General features: G+C 41.1%; 1 protein-coding gene across 1 annotated transcript in view; it reads left to right on the forward strand.

Annotated features, from left to right (window-relative positions):
- Nucleotides 1–20,441, forward strand: part of ARHGAP28 (Rho GTPase activating protein 28) — a 139,713-nt gene that overhangs the window by 15,388 nt on the left and 103,884 nt on the right. The gene's annotated exons all lie outside the window — the stretch shown is intronic.

Below are 20,441 nucleotides of genomic sequence, written 5' to 3' on the forward strand. Positions count from 1 at the left end.
GCCATGGCCTTTTATGGTTTTTTGTCCACATTTAAAACAGTATTTATTCATAACTTAATTTTTGAAAGATAAATTTTCTTAATATCATACTTCTAGTTATATTGGCACAAAATTAGAATAAATTTAATATGATTTAAATAAAGCAGAGATTTCCAAGAAATATGTGAGCATATTCTGTGTTTTCTCTGTGTTTTTCAATAGTCCAGCAACAAGTACACGCAATTTAAGGAGGAAAATATGTTTCAACTATTTCCTCATTTTCTGCTTTTGAGCTTTTGTGAAAGACCAGGTCCCCCAGTTGAGATATCTGAGGACTTACTGCTGGCATGTGCCTGTGAGAGAGATGGGCATGGAGGCCAAGAACCACCCACCCTGTCTTCTCCTGTCTCTCATCACCTCAACCACTCCTATGGCAAGAAATTAATGTAATGGCAATGATCTTAAAGATCTTCAACATTTTTGAAAACACAGCCTCAAAAAAGCTTTTATTTAGTGATAATAGTCACTTGAAAAAAGTGAAAGTGTTAGTCACTCAATCGTGTCTGACTCTTTGCAACTCCATGGACTGTAGCTCACCAGGCTTCTCTGTCCATAGAATTCTCTAGGCAAAAATGCTGGAGTGGGTAGCCGCTTCAGTATTAAATGTACTTACATATTAAAAGTATTAATGTATTAAATGTACTTAATATATTTAAAAGTTGAGATATGCTCAATATACAGTAAAATTCACAGTTGATTCAGCTAGTTGACTTTTAACCCATGTAACTACCATCCAAAGTAAAATACAGAACATTTCCATCACTCTAAGAATCTCCTTCACACCCCGTTTATATCCTGCCAGTTTCTGACTTCTACCACTGTACATCAGTATTGCCTATTCTTGGAAGTCATATAAACAGAACATAATAGTAGATACGGTTTTGTGTCTGCCTTCCTTTACTCAGAATAATAGTTTTTGAGATTCAAACACATCATTTCATTAGAGCTTGAAAATAGTAAAAAGTGTATGTAGGCCTTTTGGTGGTTTCATTTTATTGTTATAAGTGTTTGTCATCCAATTGTCCACAGGCATTGGCTGTTGCGTAAAGGAGAGGCTCAGGTGAGGGAGCAGGTTTAGATGAAAACCCGTCACAGGATTAGAATCTGGAGTCTCAGCTCTGTTGTGAAAGTGAAAGTCAAAGTGAAGTTGCTCAGTCATGTCCGACTCTGTGTGACACCATGGACTATAGCCTATCAGGCTTCTCCATCCATGGGATTTTCCAGGCAAGAATACTGGAGTGGGTTGCCATTTCCTTCTCCAGCGGATCTTCCTGACCCAGGGATCAAACCCGGGTCTCCTGCATTGCAGGCAGACGCTTTTACCCTCTGAGCCACCAGGGAAGCCCTGTTGTAGACCCAGGCAAAATTGGGAAGTAAGCACATTTGTTTTTGGTTCCTGCTCAATTTGCTTGGACTTCTGGAAATCAAACCAAGGGTTGGCTAAGAAAGAATGAGAGTTTTACATTTAGCAACACATTAATTGATTTTAAACAGTGAGTGTAATAAATACTTTTGTCCAAATAATTCTTTTAATGATGTGTATGAAGGCAATGGCACCCCACTCCAGTACTTTTGCCTGGAAAATCCCATGGGCGGAGGAGCCTGGTAGGCTGCAGTCCATGGGGTGGCTAAGAGTCAGACACGACTGAGGACTTCACTTTCACTTTTCACTTTCATGCATTGGAGAAGGAAATGGCAACCCACTCCAGTGTTCTTGCCTGGAGAATCCCAGGGACAGAGGAGCCTGGTGGGCTGCCGTCTGTGGGGTCACACACAGTCAGACACGACTGAAGTGACTTAGCAGTAGACTTAGTGAGAAAAATAAGTAAGAAAATTAACTAAGAAAATAGACTTCTAGAGTCTCTGTCGTTCAGTTCATTCATCCATTTATTGTTTCTTTGAATTTCTTTCTTAGCACTTGTCTTCCGAGTGTCTTCTCCTGAGGGTACTGTGAAGGATCACAGCTAAACAGGATGGAGTTTCTGTGCTTGAGGGGCTTTTAAGGGAGCCTGAGGGCTTTGGAACCATGTCTTATTCAGCTTTATGCCTCCTGGAGAGGACATAAGCTTTAATTCCTAGAGGAATGGTGTTTAAGTTGGGCGCGTGGGTATACTGGGTAATGTAGGTTTATTGGTGTATGGGTAGGGTGTGGGGTAGACAGGATGTACAAGGGGTCTCATAATCTAGCTCGGATGTCCTGCAGAATTGGTGAGGGAAGTAGTGGAAACGTCTATACAGATATTTGCAAGGTTTTATTTGCAGGGTGGGATTGGCTCAGCGAGTGGTCAAAGATGTGTCAGTTGTTATGGCCAAACCAATGAAAGTAAATTAAGGAGAGTACCTCACCATGGGTGTCTTCAACTCTGTATAAATTTCTTTCAAAATGAATGAAAACTAGTTTTGCGAAAATCAGACCAGAGCGTAAACTTAACTGTTTTAGAACTGTAAGAGAGTTTATTACCCACCGCCTACTCAGCCCCACCCCCTCACAACAAAAATAACCCATATAAAATAGCTTATCCTGTGGGAGTCACTGGCTTAATGGTAATCATAAGCATATGCTGGAATCCAAGTGCTTCAGCCAGAGTCCCATCCTCAGGCTTCACATTTAGCATAGCTCTTACCCTCATTAGCTTGGCTTGTGGTTGGATGACACAGCTGGGTGTTGTGGATGACAGAATTTTCCTAGCATTGTGCACCAGAGGGATACAGGCAGGTGGGGAGAAGACTAGCTCAACACTAATGAAACCCTGACTATCACATGCATTCTGGTAATTCCATGAAGGCAAGAATGTTGCTAATAACAGAGCAGATTTTGTAGGTCGTCTCAAACTTGGTCAGCTGCAGTTAAGCCTGCGGCTGCTGGGCCCATGGAATGCACCCCTATTTGTTTTCGGAAGGTGGTAGAAGAGATCCAGTTACAGGTTTTCCATCTTCCTGGAATTATGCTACCCCTAGAATAGAATTCTCCACATACCCAAGTGGGATTAGACCTCAGTTTTAGCAAGTATCCAATTAAATGAACCATTTACTGCATCAATACCTATTTTGGGGAACTATTTTATGTACAGGATATCTTTGTGTGTGTGTGTGTGTGGATAAATTTATTTAAAGCCAAATTATAAATTGTGTTGTCAAAATTATTTGATGAACTACTGAAGCAAGATAACTTCACAAACAGCATGCACGGCAGATGCTATCTTTTAATTTAGAATTAATTGCTCAAAGATACACAAATGAGAACCAAAGGGGCTGTACTTTATGTTTTCTTGATATCTCTAGCATGGGGACCTGAGTGATATTTTTACATATCGAAACAAGAAGGGTTATTTTTTTATCATGTAATTCTTAGCTTTTTCAAGTCCTAGAGCTCTTTGCTGCTGCTGCTGCTAAGTCGCTTCAGTCGTGTCCGACTCTGTGCGACCCCATAGACAGCAGCCCACCAGGCTCCGTCATCCCTGGGATTCTCCAGGCAAGAATACTGGAGTGGGTTGCCATTTCCTTCTCCTGAGATGCTAATAAAAACCAGTGACCTCTATGAAAAGTACACATATGTATGCTGTGCAAATTTGCATGCATTTTTCAGATGGTTCATGGACCACAGGTTAAGAAGATGTTGGTCAGATTATTCAAAATTTCCTCTCTGCTTCCATCCAGGATATCTTTACACGTGTGGCTAGCACGACCGTTTCATATACCTGGAGAGAGCGCTCATGATATCAAGTGTGTTTCCCAGGACCTAGAGATGAATGCTGAACAAGTGTGGACAAGTTCCATATAAAAACAGCTAGAATGCCTGCTGTTCTGTGTGTCCCCCCAGGCAGGACACTTCCGGGTGGCCTGGTCATGATGGCCAGTGTCTGGACTTGGGCATTTCCGTCTGGTGTGAGAAAGTCGGTGGGGCAGAAGCTGGGAGTTCTTGAGCTTATGGAATAATCCCTGTATGAAAAGGGTGTTTCTGTTCTCAGGGCTGAAAACGACGGCAGGCAGCATCTAACGCAAGTACTGCATTTTAGCCACTTCTCAAGGAAGGTTTAGAGGCAGCAGAAATCTTTCAGTGTTTCACATGTGGGGGGCGGGGATCGCATAACTTTTCTAATAGTGAGATGAGAGAAATTGTTTCGTTTTGGCTTTTTTGGACCCTCGTTCCCACAGTCCAAGCCCAGTGTCCTGAATGGGAGTTTGCTGGGTGTTCCTAGTGCTTTGCTTGGATCCCTGTGCAGGCGTGTGCTCTGCACTTGAGACTGCTGGTCCCTAGTCTCGTGTGCCCAGACAGACAGGAAGATGTGTGCTTATGCCAATGAAGCATTTCTGAGATTGGAGTTAAAGCCCCTGGTCCATCTCTGACCAATATAATTGTAACCACAGGAAAAAAAGTTTGAGCTGAAAGCTAATTAGAGCAAACAACTGACCTGATCTGTTTGCACATTATCTATTCAGTAGCTGTACCACCATGAAAATAGATTCAGGAAAGGTGAGCTGAAGTCAGGAGTTGCAAATTAGTAACATGTCTTTATAGGGAAGTTAGAAATGAAGGAGCCAAACAGATACTGCTCTCGCCTACAGTGATTCCCTGGCGGTGCTGACAGAATTCTGGACTGGACAGATATTTCTCCTTATACAGGGTTTTATATTGTGCCTTGATTACATACAGCCTGATTGTATGTAATCAGTTTGATTTCATCAAGCAGTTTATATCATATTTGAGGTCCCAAGAGTCCTTAGAAAACATCTAACCTTGTTTTTCCAATGAGGAAACAGATATTAAGCAGCTCAAGTCTCTCATATTCTAACATTTATCTGCCATTTTTTATGGGAAGGACTCGTTACATCTTCTCATATTGTCTTATTGTTACTTTCCATAGAACATGCGGTATTCCAACAGGACACTTCTCTGTCCACAGGCTGTCAGATGACGTGTGTGTAACCAGACACGGGTGTTCGTGGGATGTGTGGCATCCATTGATTTAGGACTGCAGCCCTTCTCAGGTCGTGGGACAGAAGGCACATTTAGTGCAGTGTGGTTAGTCTGTCCTTTGAAAAAAAGAATTTTAACACTGGAAGACGTAATTATTTTGCACCAACAGATTTTCTCATATTGTCAAGTTTAGGTAGCTTCACGGATATACCCTTGGTGCTCATTTAAAGTTCAGTGAGGACCTCAGAAAGGAAAAAGTGCTACCTTCAAAATGTGGTTTCTTTAAAAAATTTTAAATAACTTTTTTTCCAGTTCTTTTGAGATATTATCAACATATAGCTCTGTATATAGAGTGTCAGCATAGTTATCTGACTATGTGAAATGATTACATACATTGTGAAATGATTATAATTAGCTAATATCCATGGCCTCATGTATATACACAATAAGAAAAAGAAAAAATGTATTTTCAAAACAATGGCCTTCGGCTCAATTCTCTTTCCTGGCTTTCTTCTTCTGTCTCCTGGACTTCTCTGTAGGAGGAGACAGCTTAAACTCTCCAGCCCGTGAAGGTACCATGCCCTCACCCATCTCTGGGCACTTCCTATAAAGCCAGCTCAGCTTCTAGTGCTTTCTGGCACTGGCAGAAACCCTGGGGGTTTCACTCCCAGGAAGTAGGTACTGGTTCGCCTCTCATTTTGTAGGTTTAGAAACAGATGCAGAAGGTAAGTAATTTGCCCCAGTGAAACCCTGGGGGTTCACTCCCAGGGTTTAAACCCTGGGGGTTTTACACCCAGGAAGTAGGTACTGTTTTGCCTCTCATTTTGTAGGTTTAGAAACAGATGCAGAAGGTAAGTAATTTGCCCCAGTGAAGTAGAGCAGCCTTACTCCAAAACCCATGCTGCTGCTGCTGCCTTTTTTTTTTTTTTTTAATTGTGGTAAAATACACATATTCCGGACTTCCTGGGTGGTGCAGTGGCAAAAAAAAAAACAAAAAAAAAAACCCACCTGTCAGTGCAGGAGACACAAAAGACGTGGGTTCAATCCCTGGCTGGGGAAGATCCCCTGGAGTATGCCCACTCCAGTCTTCTTGCCTGGAGAACCCCATGGACAGAGGAGCCTGGTGGGCTACAATCTATGGGGTCACAAAGAGTCGGACACGACTGGGTGACTGAGCACACGCACGCGCGCGCGTACACACACACACACAATATAGCAGAGCCTGTGCTTCTTCACCTGCATTCTCTGCCTGCTTTCTACACACCCTCGTTCCCTTACCTGAAGAGCCTCCTTCCCGTCTCAGCGGCTTCAGTCCTGTCATCCCTGGGGGCTGGGCCACAGCTTATGCTGTCTAGAAAAATCTGCCCTAATGCCTTTTCCTCTTCCTTCTCCTCCAGTCTGTGTCCAGTTTCTCTCCGTCGTGCTCCTGGTGAATGCGGGGCCTGTGCTGCCCTCCAGTCATTATTCCCAATGATAAAGATGCCGTGACTGCTCTGTAGATGCCTGCAGTGTGTGCTGCCCTCCGCGTGCTGGAGCCGCCATGCGTCCCCGTCTTCTCACTGTCCAGCAGCATGCCCCATAGACGCCGATGAAGTGGAGTGGATGGGGCCATATATGATTTTTTTTCCCACCAAACTAGAAAGCAAGATAATCAACTCTAGTTTTAAATTTCTCACAGAAGGCAGTTTCTCACAATGAGAAAGAGAAAATGAAACACCAAGAAGCACCAAGAAATGCTAATCAGGGTCAGGTTCCACATGACCAGTTGCTTATGCTTTCACTTTTTAGGTTTTCTCTCTTGAAAAGGAAAAAAAAAAAATCCCTGGGACGCGAAAGAAAAAGGAAGTGCCTTTTGTTTTTCATACTGTAAAACGAGAGTGTCCATGACCTCATTTGAGGCAGTCATTCTTGGACATAATGTGTCTCCTTTAGTGAAAATGCAGCGTCTAATTTAGGACTCCGTAACCAGGGATGATTCACAGGATATTAGAGGATATAATTTTAAACACTGGGAAATGATGGCCATGAGGAACATACACAAAAATTGAGATTGTTGGCGCTGGGATGTTGAAAGGCAAAATGAGCCCTGCCAGCTGAGTCAACAAGAAAACTTCGAATCGATGGGTTCACACATACTTTACTGGGGTGTCTAAAGGATCTCCTGGTTCTCTCCTGGTGTGCCCACCTGGAGATGGCCCTACCAGACCCTGCAGGGGCAGTGGTGGCTCCGTCGTAGTGGCTCCGTACAGAGAAAACGAGTGCTGTCTCTGCGATGGTATAAACCGTGATACCTGGCATGTCGTTTTCCTTTGTGATTTCAGATGGCTTTCCTTTCCTTGGAATTATCTAGAGTTATGAAGTTAATTGGCAGTTACTAAGACAAGAAACCAATTTTTCTACTATAACAAATAGCAAATAGCAAAGTCTCATTTTTTTTTGAGGTTTTTTTTTTTTAATGTGGACCATTTTTAAAGCCTTTATTGAATTTGTTGCAATATTGCTTCTGTTCTTTAAGTTTTAGATTTTTGGCCACAAGGCATGGGGGATTTCAGCAACCCCTACCAGGGATCGAACCTGCACCCCCTGCATTGGAAGGCGGTCTTCACCACTGGACCACCGTGGAAGTCCCACCCCCGCCCCCCTACCCCATTTTGAAGACATGCCTACAAATCTTTTAAAGAATTCCAGGCATCTGGGAAGTCCAACTTCATAAAATAATGATTAATTAGAAAGGAAGGAGCACTACATTTGTAGAACAGACTAATTTGATTGTACTTTAACTGTTAAATAGATTAATTTTCAGGGTGGTCATTCTCATTACACGCATTTAATTGATGTTAAATTGTATTAAGAATTTAATTTTAACTCCCTTTACAAACTGGCCAGTGCCCATTCTCCCTTGGTAGACTCATGAGATTTCTACGCAGCCGTGCTTTTTAGTAATCCTCATTTCTGTTCTGAGAGGAAAACGTGAGTGGGGCCAAATGGAATTCTTTCCCCTACTGAATTGAATAACCACAGTTTCTGAAACTGTCTCAAAAGAATGTGAGTGTTATAAATTATCAGGTCCTTAGACCCAAATTCAAGCTTCCCTGGTGGCTCAGACTGAAGAATCCACCTGCAATGTGGGAAACATGGGTTCGATCCCTGGGTTGGAAAGATCCACTGGAGCAGGGCATGGCACCCACTCCAGTATTCTTGCCTGGAGTATCATCATGGACAGAGGAGCTGAGCGGCTACAGTGTGTGAGATCACAAAGAGTTGGACAGGACTGAGCGACTAAGCACAGCACAGCCCAGACCCAAAATCAGACAGTGAAGTGAAACAGACCTTCTTATTTGTTCTGGTTGCATCACTGGCATCACAGGTGAACCAAGGCTTAGAGCTTAACTTTCAAATTTGAGCTTGCTTCCGATCCTGTCTCTGAGCTTCCTAGAGGGCATGAGTGGTAAAGACTGCCTGCCAACGCAGGAGACTTAAGAGACTCGGGTTCAATCCCTGGGTCGGGAAGATCCCCTGGAGGAGGGCATGGCAACCCACTCCAGTATTCTTGCCTGGAGAATCCCATGGACAGAGGAGCCTGGCGGGCTACAGTCTGTGGGGTCACAAAGATTCAGACGCGACTGATGACTTGGCACGTATGCCCATTGATCCTGTGTCTCTCACAATCTTTTCTCTCTTCGTCCGAGACCATTCGTGTCTTCAGTGAACACAGACTTCGTGCAGTGTAACACAGGTTCCCGGCTCAGTAGGGCCAGTTACCGAGCCCCCTCCAGCCCCTGCACCATGAGGATGTTGTCTAAACAGAAGGGATTCTGTGTGGTGGGCTCTGGAAACTCCTCACCCGGTGTCAGGCCGGTTCTTAGCTGGAATCGCAGCATGGTGACTCCCAGGCTCTGCCTCCTCAGTGGAGGAGCACAGATAGGCGACCACGCCGTGGCTTCTTCCTCCCAGCACGTCTTGATCATCTTGGCCACAATTCAGGAACGCAGAGGGCAGGCTCCTGTGAGGTGCCTCAGTAGCATCCCACCAGGATGAGCATTTATTTTTCCCTCTTTATATGCGCATAATCATTCTGTCTGCTTTGTCTTTGACTCACTGACAGAGGATGATTTTTTCTATTGTTGTGATAAGCAGTATGCATAGGAGTGTTGGGTGAAGTAAAAATAGAGCCTCAGGCCTCTCTTAATAAATCAGTAGCTTTTGTATCTTACAGAATTCGTCAAGCGATTCTGCATCAAGGCTGTAATTTGGGAGGGCGCAGAGAAATAAGAGTTTCGTGGATACCCAGGTGCCCAGTGTGAAATGGTACCTGAGGGCTGATGTTGTCGTTTGTTTTTTGTTTAAAGGAGTGTCCTTGAAAGAAACCATTAAATGTTTCTGCATACTTTCAATACAGTATCACAGTTGTAAAAGGTTAAAGTAAGAAATCAATTTGATGTGAGTCACTGCTTGTGTCTAATTAAAAATAAATCTTCAGATTAGCCTTTAAAAAATTTTGTTTGGACATTGCTGTTCTATCTAATATAAAGTGACAGTAAAAGCAAGTATCGCGTTTTCAGTGAGACCAAATTGAAGTTGAGTTCCTATTTTTCTTCTCTGTCCCTTGTGTTATTTGTGATTCTTAGGGATAACGCAGTCCTACAATTCACTCTGTATCACACTGTGAATTTTCAGCTTATTCAGTAAATGCAGCCCGTAGTTGGAAGAATAGAATATGTGCAATAGTATGTGGTTTAGTTAGAGAGTGATCTTTAAAAATTACTTTTAGTAAAATGAATGTTTTTAAGACAATTGAAAGGATAACGTTTGGAGAAATGAAGTGGAATGATTTGAGGTGTCTTCTTGTTGTTTTAAAGCTTGAATTCTGATGGTCTTCCTGGAGCTGTGCCTTCTGCATGTTTCTGAGTCTAGTCGGAAACATTTCACCCCAAGCATACCGATTTTTGTCTTGGTAAATACTGTCTCTGTCCATAAAAGACAAAGAGTTTGCTGAAATTCCTGTAGGAGTGTTAATAGTAAAGCTGACACACAGAGACGTACTCGTTTTTCATGATTAAGATTTGGTCAAATTCTGGTCTACGTATTAGTGAACAGGTGCTTAAGTATCACCTCAGTAGCTCTAAAATACGCCATACAATTGATTCTCTGTTTGCAAGGACTCCAGCTCTGTTCTGGATATCTACTTATCACAAATAAGTCCATTGTCGTGAAGGAGCAAGGTAACAGATAGTTAGGAAGAAATGTCTGTTTAAAACATTATTATAGGATGGAATGTATAATTTGTCTTTGACCATGTGACTCTGAAGCTGTAATTACTTTCCTTACATCTTTAATGAAATTCACTTCTATTAAATGTGATCTTCAAACCTTACAGCAATTTCTCCCCAAGAGATACCACACATCCAACTTTTATAGGGAAACCTCTAATGATACGTCATTATCATGGTGAGATTAAACCTCTTTGGATAGTTGAGGCCATTTAGTGGGAACTAAAGATGAATATGGTTCAGTATTGGGTATCATAATCAAGGTGAATTTAAATGCTAAGATCTAAAGAACCCGTGCTGGCTCAGAAAGAGAGAACACTGTCAAGATGTTTAAGTCCCTAAGCAGGGCATGGTAGGCTGTTGTCTCCATCATCCTGATTAACACTGGCATAGAGCAACTTTCCATTGGCTCCATGGTGACTAGTTATGACTGTACCTTCCAGCATCAGTGACTGTGTGGACCAAGGTTAGAGTACAGCAGTGCAGTCCAGTGCTTCAGCACATGTAAACCGATCTTCTGTGAATGGAGGGCAGGGATCTTCTCCCTTCTTTCTGAAGATCCCGGTTGCCCAAGGATCTTCATAAACAATAAGGTGAGTGAAGGCCAGGAGCTGGGAAGCTTTATTGTCAGCTGTTTCCCAAGGAGACTCTATCTGAGTGGATAATTTTGATCCAAGTGTAGAGAGGCCAGGAGTCCAAAGGTAAGTAATTTTTCAGAAGAATTATAAAGTGATAAGGAGACAGCATAGGCCTACTAAGGCAATTGTCGAGTTGGGGGCGTTACTGGAAGCACAGTGTCAGAGAGTGAAACTGAATAGCTACTTGTTTCTTAAAAGTGACAATGGAATCCTTAAGGACAGAAGTGTCATTTGAGTGGTCGTCGTAGACTGGAAAGTATTGGAGGAGGAAAGACAGCAGCTTGGCCAAAGGGCCAGAGGGAAATGAAGTGTTTGAAGGTAGGAAGAAGCAGAAAAAAAGAGACATGGGGAAGAGGACTACTGAGCTCATGATGGTAAAAAATGACAGATTTTCAGATGAGGAGATGAAAGAATCAGAATTGTTTAAACCAGGTGCAGCACCGAACAGTTTTCATACAGATTCTGATTCTCAGAAGGTGAATGTGAGACCATTTGAAATTCCTGTGCTGATGTACCAAATCTATAAAATGCTTGAGACAGAAAGGTCAGTAGAACTCTTTCTTTTGCGAGCATATATGATGTTAAACTAGCATTTATAGAGACAATGCTACGTGGCTTTAGGTGCCCAGAAAGTTTTAAAATCATGTATGTTTTGAATTGGGGAAGGAGGGTGTTTGTTTTGTATTGGTTTTGCCTTTTAAAAGTTTTAGAGTTAATCAGTAATCCTAATTAATTTTATTGGTAGGAAAAACTAAGTGGAAAATTATTGTTAAATAGAAGGCATGGAGATGGGACCATGAAACAAACAAACAAAAATGTACATAAAGATAAAAGAGTCAGTACTAACAGTGAACAGTGAACCAAGGGCTGGTTGTTGTTGGTATAGACCAATAGCTTCTGGAGTTGCTAAAAAAATGACTTGAAAATTATATGAAAAGAAAATTGGCTCTGAATCTTGTGCAGTTTGACTTCTGCCAGTTGCACTGGTTGTGCCTAAGTGAGATGATTAATATACTTTATTGTCACTTTTGACAATGCGACACTTTTGAAAGTGAAAGCAAGTGTTCTCCGATCATGTCTGAACGGCAGTTGCTCAGTCGTGTCTGACCCTTTGCAACCCCATGGACTGTGCCATGCCAGGCTTCCCTGTCCTTCACCATCTCCCTGAGCTTGCTCAAACTCCTGTCCATTGAGTCCATAATGCCATCCAGCCATCTCATCCTTTGTCGTCTCCTTCTCTTCCTGCCTTTTATCTTTCCCAGTATCAGGGTCTTTTCCAATGAACTGGCTCTTCGCATCAGGTGGCCAAAGTATTGGAGCTTCATTTTCATCCTCAGTTCAGTTCAGTTCAGTCACTCAGTCATGTCCGACTCTTTGCAACCCCGCCAACCGTAGCATGCCAGGCCTCCCTGTCCATCACTAACTCCCAGAGTTCACCCAAACCCATGTCCATCAAGTTGGTGATGTCATCCAACCATTTCATCCTCTGTCGTCCCCTTCTCCTCCTGCCCTCAATCTTTCCCAGCATCAGGGTCTTTTCAAATGAGTCAGCTCTTCGCATCAGGTGGCCAAAGTATTGCAGTTTCAGCTTCAATATCAGTCCTTCCAATGAACACCCAGGACTGATCTCCTTTAGGATGGACTGGTTGGATCTCCTTGCAGTTCAAGGGACTCTCAAGAGTCTTCTCCAGCACCACAGTTCAAAAGCATCAATTCTTTGGCACTCAGCTTTGTTTATAGTCCAACTCTCACATCCATACATGACCACTGGAAAAACGATAGCCTTGACTAGACGGACCTTTGTTGGGAAAGTAATGTCTCTTCTTTTTAATATGCTATCTAGGTTGGTCATAAGTCCTTCTAATGAATAATCAGGGTTGATTTCCTTTAGGATTGACTGGTTTGATCTCGTTGCAGTCCAAGGGATTCTCAAGAGTCTTCTCCAGCACCACAGTTTGAAAGCATCAATTCTTTTGGTGCTTAACCTTCTTTATGATCCAACTCTCACATCTATACATGACTACGGGAAAAACCAGTACCAGCTTCAACCATACAGACCTTTGTCGGCAAAGTGACGTCTCTGCTTTTTAATACGCTATCTAGATTTGTCATAGCTTTTCTTCCAAGGAGCAAGCGTCTTTTAATTTCATGGCTGCACTCACTGTCTGTGGTGATTTTGGAGCCCAAGAAAAATAAAGTCTTTCACTGTTTACAGCAGGTATAAACTGGGATTTTTCTAAACAAGCCAGCACATATGGTCATCCTATGCCTGAGCCCAGATGCTCTGAAATGTATCCTGTGTTTTCTAAAATGAATATCATTCTGGGACAACATTTAAGTAGTTTTCCTGTATTATCAAGAAACACAAAAATCAGTTAAATTACTATATATCTCAATTATTCGGGTTCATATATTGGTTACAAAGGAATTGGGCCATTTTGGTCCTATGCCAGTTTCACTTTCAGCCTCTCCAGTATTGAAATGATCAACTCTGTTAGCGTTTTTTGTTTTTTTTTAAGTGGACTTCTTTCATTTTTTTATTCAATTAATCTGCTGAGGAGACTTTATTTTTGTAGGCAAGAATGCAGAAAGACACCAAAAGGTTAATTTTTAAACTGAAGTCCCAGTGATGAAGTGACTCTCATCCTGAAGAGGGCTGAGGCATCCTGAACCTGGAGAGGTCCAGGTGTTTATTTATCCCAGATTGCTCGATCTTAGGTCCCTGATCCGCAAGCAAACCCATAAGCCCTGGAAGAGAGAGCATGGAGACCTCTAGACCACTAGACCTTCAGGGAATTCCCCTCTGTTAGCTTTAAAAGAACCAAATTAGTGTTGAAGAGCATTTTTTCTAGCTCTGCTACTGACTTTGGCAAGTTATTTAGCTCTTCAGTTGCTCAGTTTCCTCACTGGGGATAATATTAATAGCAGAATTAATCTCATAGACTTATCATGAGGATTAAAGACATCACTGTAACAAAGACCTTAGAACAATGCCACACAGTAAGATTTATATATGAGTTAATTTCTTAATCTTGCTAAATCGTGTGCTAAATTGCTTCAGTCATGTCTGACTCTTTGCAACACAATGGACCATAGCCTGCCAGGCTCCTTTGTCCATGGAATTCTCCAGGCAGGAATACTGGGGTGGGTTGCTATTTCCTACTCCAGGGGATTTTCCCAACCAAGGGATGGAACCTGCGTCTCCTGTATTGCAGGCAGATTCTTTACCTGCTGAACTATACTCTAGTCTCTAGTTTGAGGTACAGAATTTTCTCTAACGTCTATTGCTGGCACATCATATAACCTCTTTTGTCCTCAGTTTTTCTAGACCTTAGGAATGGGGAGAATAATACCTTCTGGATACACTGTCAAGATTTAATCAGGTGAAATGGGAACGACATAACAGTGTTTGGCTCAACCTGGGGGCTCGATAAATGTTCAGTGTTTCCCCTTTCCCTTCCAGAAGTCATATAAACATCAGCTGGTGATTGCATCTTCCTTGTAGGTTTTCTACTCAAAGAGAATACTTGAGCAAGTACGATTTTTCTCGTCTTACAGATCGAGTTTCCAAGACAAGTTTCTGTAGACAGATGTCACATCCTTTGCTCATTCCAAGATGTGGGGGTTCATTAAGTTTTACTTTTGAGACTGAATTGATTTCTTTGTCCTCTGGGTCAAGGAAGACGGTGATGCGCTGGTCTCAGCTCCACCTTGCTTGCCTTTTAATGTTAACACCTCCTCACTACACTGTTCACAGATGGGCTTGCTGCCTTGGGAGTGTGCTGCTGTGTTATTGAAAATGCTCTTCATCCCAGCAAATGGCCTGCTACTGAGAAGCTCACAGACCTGTATTGTAGTACTGTTTCCTCATACTGTATTTTTCCTGATTCAGGGTAAAACCATACAAGCAAAAATTGTCATTCCCAGAAGTTAAAAAAAAAAAAAAAACTTGTAAAAATGTTAATTCCTGTAATGTGAAAGCAGAGGTAGTAACTGGCGCATTGGGAAATTATCCTTCCGTTTTTGCAACATCAGAGCCTAGCTGTGCAGTCTTGGGCAGGTTACATAACCTCTCTGCACTTCTATTTCTTGATCTATAAAATGATGGAAGTAGTAGTTCAGTCTCATTGGGTGGTACAGAGGATGAGATTAGCTAGTACATGTAAAGCACTTAAAATACCTAATCAGATCCTAGCAAACACCTAGAGAGTTTTATTATTATTATCATTATTTTAAGCCTGCATCGTGATTGTACGTATCTCCCTATGAAAAGTCTAGCCTGTTGTTTGACTTCCCAATATAAGAAATATAAAACACTTGAGAAAAATAAAATGTTTCATTTATTAATGATCATTAATGACTAGGATTTAAAGACAACCTCTTAGGTAAGGCACATAACTTGTTTGACTTGTAAGTGGAGAATCATGTTTTGTTTTTATTTGTTCTTCCGTGTTGGATACATATGTGATTGCATTTTTCTCATCAGCTGCATCCTTTGCAGAATTACTAAAAGGCTGTCATTTACCACCCAAGCCCAAGAGCTATTGGAAATGGGCAATAAAATCAAGTTTTAGTAGAAGTACAGTATAAAAGCAACAGTCATCCTGTGACTTCCTGCCCAATCATTGGCGCATAGCTGCTAATAGACAAAGCTGGCTGTTCACGGTTTGCAGCAAACAAGAACTGTTTGCTCTCCTGGACTCAAAACACACTTCCTCCTGTCAATCACCTTGCTTCTTTCCTTCCTAGGAATCTACTCAGGACCATTTGTGTTGTGACGGAAGCTATACTTTCACTTCCAAGCTTTTTAATTCCGAAAAAGAGATGGGTTGAGATCTAGACACATACTAAAATTTATTTTAAAACCTACTTGTAATAAAGAGTATTAAATAATAATAATTTTGCTCTGATTATGCAAGTGCTATGACTTTGGCTGTATTCATTCACCCTTCATTTTCCCTTCCTGCTGTATCTGTAACCATGCAGTCTCTTTCAGGTTTTTAATTTTCATTGGCAGAAGAACTTTTGAAGCTGAGGTTATCACACTGGTGAGGCTAGTTTTCATTTATCTGTGAATAAATTACTGCTGCGTGAGAAGTACAATGCAATCATCAGTCAGTATTCAGCATGAATATAGGTAGGTTCCATTTCTTCTGCTGACAGTTTTCATAGTTTGTGTCTTTCAAGGAATTTGTCCATTGCATGTAAGTTGTTGAATTTCTTGGGTTATAGTTGCTTGTTGTTGTTGTTGAGTCTCTCAGTTGTGTCTGACTCTTTTGTGACCCCACCAGGCTCCTCTGTCCATGGGATTTTTCCAGGCAAGAATACTGGAGTGGGTTGCTATGCCCTCCTCCAGGGGCTCTTTCTGACCCAGGGATCAAACTTGTGTCTCCTGCCTTGCAGGAGGTTTCTTTAGCACTGAGCCACTGTGGAAACCCATAGTTGTTTATAGTATGCCATTAATATCCATTTTCTATCTTGAGGATTTTTAGGGCCATCCTCTTTTTCTTTCCTAACACTGCTAATTTTTTTCTTCTCTCTTCTTGATAAAATAGCTACAAATTTACCATTTCTGTTCATCTTTTCCCAAACCTAGCTTTTAAATAATTTTTTTCTATCTTTCATCTGTTTAGTCTTTCTTGCATTAATTTTTGTTAGTTCTTATCTCAGTTATTTCTTTGATTTATTTTGGGTTTAATTTGTTCTTCTTTTACTAGCTTAGTAAGATAGAAGCTTAGGTCATTCATTATAGACCTTTCTTCCATTTTAATAACCATTTAATGCTATAAAATACCCTCTAAGGATTGCTTTAGTAGTATCCTACTAATACTGATATGTCGTAGTTTTATTATTCAGTTAAAAATATTTTCTGATTTCCCTTGGGATTTCTTCTTTGATATATGGGTTTTTAAAAAGTGTGTCCTTTAACTTTCAATATTTAGGAATTTTCTAGATATTTTCATTTTCTGATTTCTAAATGACTTTCTTTGTCATCAGAAAACATACTTTGTATGAGTTTAATCCTTCAGAATTTATAAAGCTTTGTTTTGTGATTTGGCATATGATTTATCTCGGTGATACTCCCTGTGAACTTAAAGAGAATATATATTCTGCTCTTTTGGGTAAGAGTATTCTAAAAATATCCATTAAGTTGATTTGGTTGATGCTATTTAAGTTTTCTCTTTTTCTTGATTTTCTGTCTTACTCTGTGTGTTGTTGCTGAGCGTTGATTATTGAACTCTTCAACTGTTACTGGGATTTCCGTTCTAAGAGTTTTTACTTCAAATATTTTGAAGCCTTTTGTTTCACTGAATGTACATTTAAGATTGTCAGGGTCTTCTTATGAATTTATTTAGCTTTTTATCTTCAAAAAGTCTCTCTCTTTGTCCTTGGGCATGTCCTTTGTCCTAAAATGTGAAAGTCATAGAACTGTACCCTTCCCCCAAAGTCGTACACTCAGTCCACAGGCTCAGCTGCCACACAGGCTGTGAAATGAATTCATAAATTCATTTAATTTTCATCAGAGCCCTGGGAAGCAGATACTAGTATGATCTCTGTTTTACCCATGAGGAAAGTGAGGCTTAGAGGGACGAAGTTTCTGGAAGATCAAGCAGCTTGGAAGTGACAAAGCCCTTGACCCTGTGTCCTTCCCGTCTCCTGCCTTGCACTCTTGACCTTTGGTGATCCTTTCTCTTTTACTACATACTACCTTGTACTTGATTTTTCTGTACCTGTCTCACCAGTTCGTGAATTGAAGGAGGATAAGAACCTCATGTCTTCAAAGCGTTTAACGGAGCTCTTACCCCACAGCCAGTTGAGAGGGAGGAAAAGAGGGAGAGATACTATCTTCTTTGTTCCTCATTTTGGAAAAGAAATAGCCCTAACCTCTTAGAATTAATTGCCATCAAAATGCATCCTTATCAATAAGATTAATCTTTCAGTGTGACTTTGTTTTACTCATTCGAGTCAGCTGGCAGGAAATGTGCTGTCCTATAAAACAACAGATGGCAGAAAGGAAATATTCATTATTGTTCTGTTGTCCAGTTTATTATACCTAGTAATGATATTCTTTGGGATAATGTGTTCTGAGATATTTGCTCCTGTTAGTCTTGCCTATAAATTCTTGTCCCTTACCAGATTGATTTTTGTGCTTTCTGTAGCATTAGATAAATATTTATTCAAATGAAATATATAGTCTCAAATAATGATAGAAATAAGCATAAGGAGACCCTGTAATCAGTAACTTGAAGTTTCCTTTTTATTCGTTAACCATACACAATGATATCTTGACTAAGTCTGTTAGTATTAATAACTAGGGCAATAAAACTGTTTTATAGAAAACAGCTAGCAGGGTACATCTGCTTCCCCAGGGAAAGGGGAGGGTATTAGAACTTCTCGAAGAACTGCTTAAAGAGGTTCTTTCTTCATTAGATGAAGAAGAAACTTGACGACTGGATGGTAGTTTCCTCAGTTCACCCCCCCACTCCCCACAATCATGCATGTTTCTGGAGGCATTAAGCCTCACTTGATAACCCTCAGGGTTGAACTCATAAGCTCCATGTAGACGGATATTTATTAGACTGGAAGCTACAGGTAAGGTGAGAAATCCTCCTTGCTGGAAGCTGTCAAAAGTCGATTTAGAAACTTCTTGGTGGCTCAGATGGTAAAGCGTCTGTCTACAATGTGAGAGACCTGGGTTCGATCCCTGGGTTGGAAAGATTCCCTGGAGAAGGAAATGGCAACCCACTCCAGTACTCTTGCCTTGAAAATCCCATGGACGGAGGAGATTGGAGCAGGCTACTATCCACGGGGTCGCGAAGAGTTGGGCACGACTGAGCGACTTCACTTTCTTTCTTTCTTTAAATCTTTAATTACTCAATTAAAAATGCCTCTAGCACGGGGGACGCCATGAGAGGAGGAGGAGGAGGGATGTAGAAAGCCTTATCATCAGTGTCTAAAATTCTAACTTAGAAAAACGGAACAGACAGTTATTAAAGGTAATAAACTCTGTCTTTATTCGGCTGTAACTCTCTGTTCTTCAGAGATTCTTCTTCGCTGGCCAAAACCTGTAGAACTTTCAGGTTCAGTGATCACGAGATGCTTCCTCATATTTTGGAACTAAAATGACTTCATTCAAAGCGAGCAACTTTAAATCTTGATATTCTGCTTTGAATGTTTGTGGAAAGACCTGTGGTAGGACAGCTCTTATTCTTTCTATAAAGCAGGAGCCAGAAAGAGTGCAGAGAAGGAAAGAGAAACTTGGAAGTGGGGTCCTATTTCTTAAGCAAAGCAAGAGAAACCCTTCGAAGAGGGGATTACGTTTCACAGGATCTTTTTAAGATTCAGGATCTTGCCTCTCCTGGTAATTTTATAGAATGAACAAATATCCACTCAAGTTGCTTTCTTCCTTACACATAATGGATTAATGAGCAGCCATCAAAGAATTGATTTTTAGTCTCTAGTGACCTGAACTAGCCTGACCCGGATTCAAGCAATAATGTTAAGGCTCAAAACTAAATCTATTGTTCCAGGTCCCCATGACTCTCCTGTCTCCAGGCACGTTGTTATGTTATATTAAACATCATCAGTCAGATCATAAGCGCCACAAGGGACCACGCATCTCTAGCCTTCTCGTCTGGGTAGTGCTCTTAAAAAAAATCAATGAGTTCTCATCAAATCCCATCACCACCAAGCTCCAACTTAAAGGGCAACAAAAGAAAGAGAGTTTCCACTTTGAACAAAAACAGGCCGGAGGAAGGATTTTAGGAACAAATTAAGCTAAACTTTTTCAGCGAATTAATTCATGTTGGATATTATAACTAGTATCCATGAGATAAGTTTATGGATATTAGGTACAGTATCTAATATGAATTAATTCGCTGAAACTGTTTAGCTGAGTTTGTTCTTGAAATCCTTCCTCCATGAGTAAGAAGTTTGTGGGTTTCCCTTCTGGCTCAGATGGTAAAGAATCTGCCTGCGATGCAGGAGACCCAGGTTTGATCCCTGGGTGGAGAAGATCCCCTGGAGAAGGGCATGGCAACCTACTCCAGTATTCTTGCCTGAAGAATTCCACGGACAGAGAAACCTGGCAGGCTACAGTCCATGGAGTTGTAGAGTCCAACATGACTGAGCGATTAACACTTTAACTTCACTTCACTTCAAGAACCATCTTAATAATGTATTTAGAACTGGGTGATCTAACAAAACGTACAGTCACATTTATCTAAAATGTTTTTCAGAGTTCCAACTTGTCTTAAAATTCTATCACGTTGCATTTTTCCTGGGATGTTTTTCTATTAAAAAAAAAAAAAAGTGGCTGTACATTCACTAATGTGATATGTATTTGTTACAGGCTTACCATGTGTAGAGCTTTGTGCTTGATTTTGCCTGAAATGTTGCATTTATCTATTCATTTATTTAGCAATTATTTATTGTGTATTACTATATGCGGGAAAGTGTTCTGGGTACTGGGGCTATTGTTAAAAACCAGCATTTCTAGTGAAGCCTTTGACTCTCTGGCAGCTTGGGTGCCAGTGAGGAGACAGCCAGCCCACAGGCAAACAGTATTTTCTATAA

Source organism: Bos indicus x Bos taurus, chromosome 24 (genome assembly GCF_003369695.1).
Source record: "Bos indicus x Bos taurus breed Angus x Brahman F1 hybrid chromosome 24, Bos_hybrid_MaternalHap_v2.0, whole genome shotgun sequence".
NCBI lineage: Eukaryota > Metazoa > Chordata > Mammalia > Artiodactyla > Bovidae > Bos > Bos indicus x Bos taurus.